Below are 6685 nucleotides of genomic sequence, written 5' to 3'. Positions count from 1 at the left end.
GTGTGTGTGTGTGTGTGTGTGATGTAATATGCTCATTTGCATAATGTTTGACGTCATTACACAACCATTTGCATAAAGCTTAGTGGTTGTGTCAGCAAGTTAGATGGAAAGAAATGGAAATCTTTAGCCTTGTAATCACAACTCAATACAGAAATTAATTTATTTATTTTGACCACAGGAGAGAAATACCTAGTGTGCTCACTGGACTTTACAATAAAACAAAACTTTTTTACAGAAAGTCGCCAGATTTGTTGCTAGTCTCTTTTGTGAAAAAAAAAATGCAAAGGGGGGTCTGAAAAGTTGCTAAATCTAGCAACAAAGTCGCTAAGTTGGCAACACTGTTTTTATGGTGACAGACGCTGTGTGCAAGGAGGGGGGGGGGACTGTGTATGTGTGTGTAGAGTAACAGAGACGGAGAAGAGCAGGGAAAGGAGACGCAGCTGAATGAATGCGTGTTTTTAAATAGCGTTAAAAAAAAGAATAATAACTAAACGCAATGTGTGGTGGCCGGTGTTGATTGTATGGCGCACCGCCACAAACTGTGTGGGAACACTGCATAGAGAATTACATTACATGTGATTAAGCTGACACTTTTATCCAAAGTGAATTACAATTGCTATATAGGTTAGTGGTTGCACCTGGAGCAACTAGGGGTTAAGTGTCTTGCTCAGGGATGCATTGGTCCCATCACCACCCAATGGACAACATGGGTCCAAGACTGTGTCAGGAAACGCAGACTCTTCATTTGTTCTGATGAGACCATTGTGGGAACAAGAAAACAGCATCTGTCAAAAAGTTGATCCTGGCTCTACTTTTGGTACAGCACAGTCTGTATCCTGTGGGGTGAATCATTGCACTTATTGTGTTGATGTTTACCTCGCAGGCATTGGGACAGAGGAGCTCATTCAAGAGTTGTAGAATCTTGTCTGATATAGGTATAAACTGCGATGCAATGTCTTAGCCATGCATCTTTTATGAGAACTGGGTCATCCATTGACTTCCCTTCAAGTTGCTCACCTTGTGCATAAGCCTAAAATTATTTATATATTTTTTCTTTCTGGTTTGCTTCCTGGTTGTGCCTCTTTCCCAGGGACCTACATTGTATGTTGTCCCCCTCTTTCTCTCCCGCCACATTTCCTGTCTGTCTCTTAATTGTGTATTAGGCAAAAATGTGCAAAAAAAGAATGGTTATCGAGGCTGACTGTGTCATATCCAGCTCTTGTAATACAGATGTTATCTTGGCGTCTAGCAAGCCTTCAAACTGAACTTCCTGATTCGTATGTGTCCTTTTGACCTCCCCTTGTAGAAAGGCCCTGGTAATGCAGCTCTGTGTACTTTTAATAAAAAGTCTGAACACAACCTTATTGTGTTGAGAGATGTTGGAGGAACTTTTGATGAAAGATTTGCAAGAGATTTAATGAGTATATGCAAATGCATCTTTTTGTCAACCTGCCGTGACTTCACGATCAACTGCCCTTCACATAAAGCGCACACAAGCTCAAGGGGAAAGTAAAGAAGCCACTTTCATCGACATCTAATGGAGGACTTTTTTCTTTTTCCATCCTTACACAGCTCCCAGGTGCCCCGTGCCCTCCCTTCCCTTTCTCTCGTCCAAATCAAAGGCTGATACTCTAAACGCGATGAATGACATTGATCTTAATCTGTGAGGAGTAAGGGTAATTTCGATGGGTGTGTGTGTGTAAGTGGAACAGAAAGAAGGTCAGAGGGTCTGTGGAGAGGGGGAAGATGATCTCTGTGCTCAAAGCGAGGGCGCGAGCTACAGGAGCGCTCTCTCTTACAATGCGCCCTGAGGATCGTTAAGTGATTGTGTTACAGAGAACAGGTGAACTGCGTCTCTCCGCCTGGTCTTTTATATTTTCCTCTCCATTATGATTTACAGGGCTATTCTTCTTTTCTACCACCCCGCCATAACTTGCACTGTGCTTTTGAAGGCGGCCTGCTCATTGCTTTTGTACCTGGCCAGCTTTGAAGTGCCTAAGTCTTAAATGATGATGAGACAAGGAGAGTGATTTTCATTAACAGCCAGGGTAAAGGAGGCTCTTGTTTCTGACAGGTGTCTTTTATAGAAAGGAGTGTGCTGGACTGGTGTTTTGTTGGGGATCAGGTATCACCCTTTCCCATCACCTGCTAATCGAATAACATTAGCTTGCCATCTGTGGATATTTACTGGAACTGACCTCTGTGTACTGTTTAGATTACAGATTAGCCAAGAATATGTGAAAATGAGTCATGTAAATAAAGGCCATTGTTTGGCCAAAAACAGACTTCTTTTCCGGCTTAATTATGATGTCATATTTTATCAGCATCAGGCAGGAAAAGCTTTGCAGAAAAGGAGTAGAGACACATGCTTTCACTAGTAGTTTTCAAGGGTTGGTTTACCCAAATTACTAAAAACATCTTTTCACTTACCTCAGTTGGTATCTAGTCAGAGAGTTTGGGTTTTATTTTCCCAGGTTTTGAGAAAGGCTGCACTGATCTTACTTATTTCTCCTGATATGGTTCCAATACCCCCTCTCAGGGAGCCCAGGGGGTAGATAAGCTATCTCAGGGTATCTCCTAATAACTGTTCCGATACCTCTTTTCCACAAATTTGCATACCACACAGCATAGAGCTCATCAGGATGACTTTTATTTAAGGTAACATGAGGCTATTACATGACTTAATGAATGTAATGGATTGCGGAAACCCCAAAATATTTTTTTCAATGTGGATCAGGCTGACATTGTTACTATAAAAAATAGTTTGTCATTTATATGAACAGGCTCTCTCAATACCAACAGCTGAAAGCTTACAGTGGCACCCTCAGAATAAGTTGAAGTGCCGTTGAGCAAGGCAAAAAAACTACACCAGAAGTTTTTCTAAAGAACAAGCTGGCTATTAGAGCGTCTTGCATCTCCTGCTTTTCCTGCTATATTGCAATTTGTGATATAATAATTTGCATAGTGATCTAACCTAGTTAAATAAGGTATTTCAAGAACAGCGTGTCAATGAAGGCCCACTCCCACTCATGTATGCTGAACACAGTGAGTTAAAGTCAGGATGATCAGACAGAATGGAGACCTGACAGACTCCATTCATGTGGAAACTAATAACATCAGCTGTTATCTCTTCATTAACTCCAGTCTAAACAGTGTGTGTGTGTGTGTGTGTGTGTGTGTGTGTGAAAAAGAGACACTGCAAAAGTGAGAGTATGCATGAAGGCATTTGTCTTTGTGCGTGTGTGTGTGTGTGCGTGCCTCGCTTTGCATCATTATTCCTATTCTCACCCGGTGTGGATCTGGAGCCAGATACGGCAACGCTGCTGCGAGCCACGGCCATCTGGGCCTGGCCCAGGGCGGGTGTTCTCTCAGATGGGGGTGCAGGAAACTGTTTTTGTGTGTGTGGGGGGTGGGGGGGGTGGGGGGGGGGGTGGGGGGGGGGGGGGGGGGGGGGGGGGGGGGTGGGGGGGGTGGGGGGGGGGGGGGGGGGGGTGGGGGGGGGGGGGGTGTGGGGGTGGGGTGGGGGGGTGGGGTGGGGGGGTGTTTCAGGACAGTATTTACGACGATGGGTGGGGTTGGGATGAGGAGGCTAGGCAGAATAAATACACCCCTCCTCCCCTCCATCCGCCCGCCTCAAGCTTGTGGTATGATGGAGAGTGGGGGGGGCTGAACACACAGCTGTCCTCAGCCATTATCAGTGATGGATGAAGCCAGATCAGAGCATCAATGGCATGCCCGGCGCTCACTCACACGTATGTGTCAGTGTATTGGTGTGTGTGTGTCTTATTTAACTGTGTGTGTATGCGAGAGAGACAGAGGAAGGACGGACAGAGAGAATGCGATGGCGTGCCAGGAATATCCCGATGACGCAAATTTATCCCTCTTATGTTTTAGACAACAGAATGAGAGGAACAAAAGAGGAAATATGTGCTCAATACGTTTCCTGTAGTAAATCTTTCCAGTTTTTTTGATTGGATTTTCAGTGGGTAAGGTCTTATTGGTGCAGCTGTTCCAACTGCCAAGCCATTTTAGCTTCCTCTGAAAGCTCTACCTGTAACATGATGAGACAGTACAGCATATGTCTTTCAGGAGAGGGTACCTTTAGCTATAAGGCCCGGGCACTTAGGCATTATAACCAGGAACATTTCCCAAAAATGAATAAATTACAACAGAATTTCCATGACTGGTGAATCCAAATTTTAGAATTCCAGCCCAAATCCAATCATGGAGCTCAAGTTTGGGGAACTTGGAGTAAATGGCACAGTACGACGAAAATAGGAAGACGCACAGATATTGTGACCGACTAACCCTGGCATTGGTTCACCAAGTAACTCTGAGTATCAACTACAACACCAAACCTTTAGCATCACTGCCTATTTTGCAGATCAAATCCGCTGTGCCACTTTTTGGTGTGACAGGGCTTTTACACTTGCTTGTATAGCATGTGTCAGTAAGCAGACACATTTCCTTTAAGGTCATATTAGAGGACACTGGAAAATGCTGGCGAGGCTTGGGAGGTGGAGGCACAAAAATTAGGCATTTGTTTGATGTAAAATCCCAGATGGAAGTTGGACACTCCAAAAAATTCAAACGTTTGAGGGTGACCAATGCACTGGTGGATTGTATCTGAAGTACATGTGTGTGTGTGCGGAGGGGTTTAAATCCAATTCAATGAAGTTCTCTGCTCCCGGTCCACCAATTAAAGTAATCAATGCCATGCTTGAGTTACCACAGCATCATGGTCTGTGGGCTGTTCTTTAGGCCTGCATTCACATCAGCCTGTGGCTTGTGAATACTATTACCTTACCCTTACAAGCGATAAAGCCATTGTCCCTCCAAATCTAAATCTTCTATAATTAACCTTGTGTGTAATCCTGAAAGCTTGCTGACGGATGTCCAAAATGCTAACTCAAACGCCAGCCAAGGGTTCCCTGATTAGATTATTGTGCACTGAGTCATATTCGCACAATGCCGTCGCCTGACTCAACAGCTGTCAGACACAAGAGATGGGCATGAGCCACCAATTAAATATGTTAATACAATTCATCCTCTTAGGTAGGCAAATTATGTGTGTGAAGAGGCTGGATTTGGACAGGTTGCTCGTCCTAATACGCCAAATTTTCACCAGTAACTAAGAGCCTCAATTCTTCAGGGTCAACTTTTCAGAACACATCCCTCAAAAACAGTAACAACTGCAGAGAGAAGGGGAGTAGACGTGGAGGGAGCTGGTGGTAGCAAATCTAATAAGAGGCAGTAATTTGCATCTGTATTGGGTCTGAGGGCAAAAACACACTTGTGTTATTACTATTGGGACTGGTGGTTCTGTCTGGAGCTCACTGATCCACCAGAGAGAAGTAACAGCCAGGCAGACAAGCCTGTAATGGACTGGTCATGGACCAAAGACCCACCAGAGAATACTTTCACACAAAGGCATGTGAAAAATACTAAAGCTACAGAGAAGAATGCATACAGAGAGTTGAAAAAAAACAAATAAGCTATCAAATATATGACTCGGTACCCAACAGTTATGTTCCCAGTAAATCATATACATGAACACATCTTTTGTTTCCATTAGAAATTGGCGATGACACTTTACTAGCAGTGGCTTTGTCTTACACACATCTATGATCTATTGTTTGAAATCCTTTTCCCAGGTCTTCACAGATATACCACCTACTGACCTCCCTGTCTCTCCCTCTCCCAGTCGTGCGGAGATGAGTGCTGGACCAACTGATAATGACGGGGGAATATTGAGAGAAGAGTAACCCCGCCGTTTCCCCTTCTCCACGATTCATTAACCCGATTTCCACTGAGCTCTGTCCCACATGTGTCAGCGAGGCTCCCGCTGAGGATTCTGCCGCCCCGCCCGGACCTGTCCTCTGCCCCGTCACACTCCAGCTCTGCCATCAAACCGACAGATAACTGTCGAGGAGCAGAGCTCCCCCCCAAGTGTCGATAAACTTAATATGTTTACTGTTTCTAGGTCTCTTTTTCCTCAGAATTGCGTTCTACTTGATCGAGCCACTCTTCTCCAAGCTTTAAGATTTAAAATCAATAGAAAGGCAGGTAATTTAAAATTACTGAGCAAAAAGCCTTGAGATAGTGAGATTTAGATTGTATCTTACATCATCTAAGAGGCATTAGTAGGAAGGATGTCACTACAAATAGCAGTCCTGGGTGGCTCGGTGCTGTTGGATAACATAAGTAATTTGAATGTAGAGAATGAAAAATCTGCGGGACATTACAATGTGTCATCGATAATAACAATCAAAGTTTTCAAGCTAATTAAAGTGAATATTTTGTCTTGTAAATATATTACTCTAGCTTCATAAACCCTTAAATTTACAATTTGAAACAGATTAAAGATAAGACAGCACAAACTTAAAGCAGTATCAATGGGCAAAATTAGATAAAGTTGGTGGCGGTATGAATCGTCACATAATCATCTACATGCTGTCAAAGGTGTGTATTTTACGGCATCTTCTAACGTGACTCTCCCAAACTGATCAGAGAACTCTTTCTTGAATGCTGAAGGATAACATAGCAAAAGCAAACAGCCATACGTTATGCTTAGTTGCTGGACAGGCAAAATGTGCATCAACCTCGCCTCCACTATTTCAGTACATCCTACTCTCGCCCCCAATCCAGGCCTTGTCCAAACCCCCCCCCCTCCCGGGGCATGCAA

This window comes from Etheostoma spectabile, chromosome 18 (genome assembly GCF_008692095.1).
Source record: "Etheostoma spectabile isolate EspeVRDwgs_2016 chromosome 18, UIUC_Espe_1.0, whole genome shotgun sequence".
In the NCBI taxonomy this organism is placed as follows: Eukaryota; Metazoa; Chordata; class Actinopteri; order Perciformes; family Percidae; genus Etheostoma; species Etheostoma spectabile.
This window is presented reverse-complemented; position numbering follows the sequence as displayed.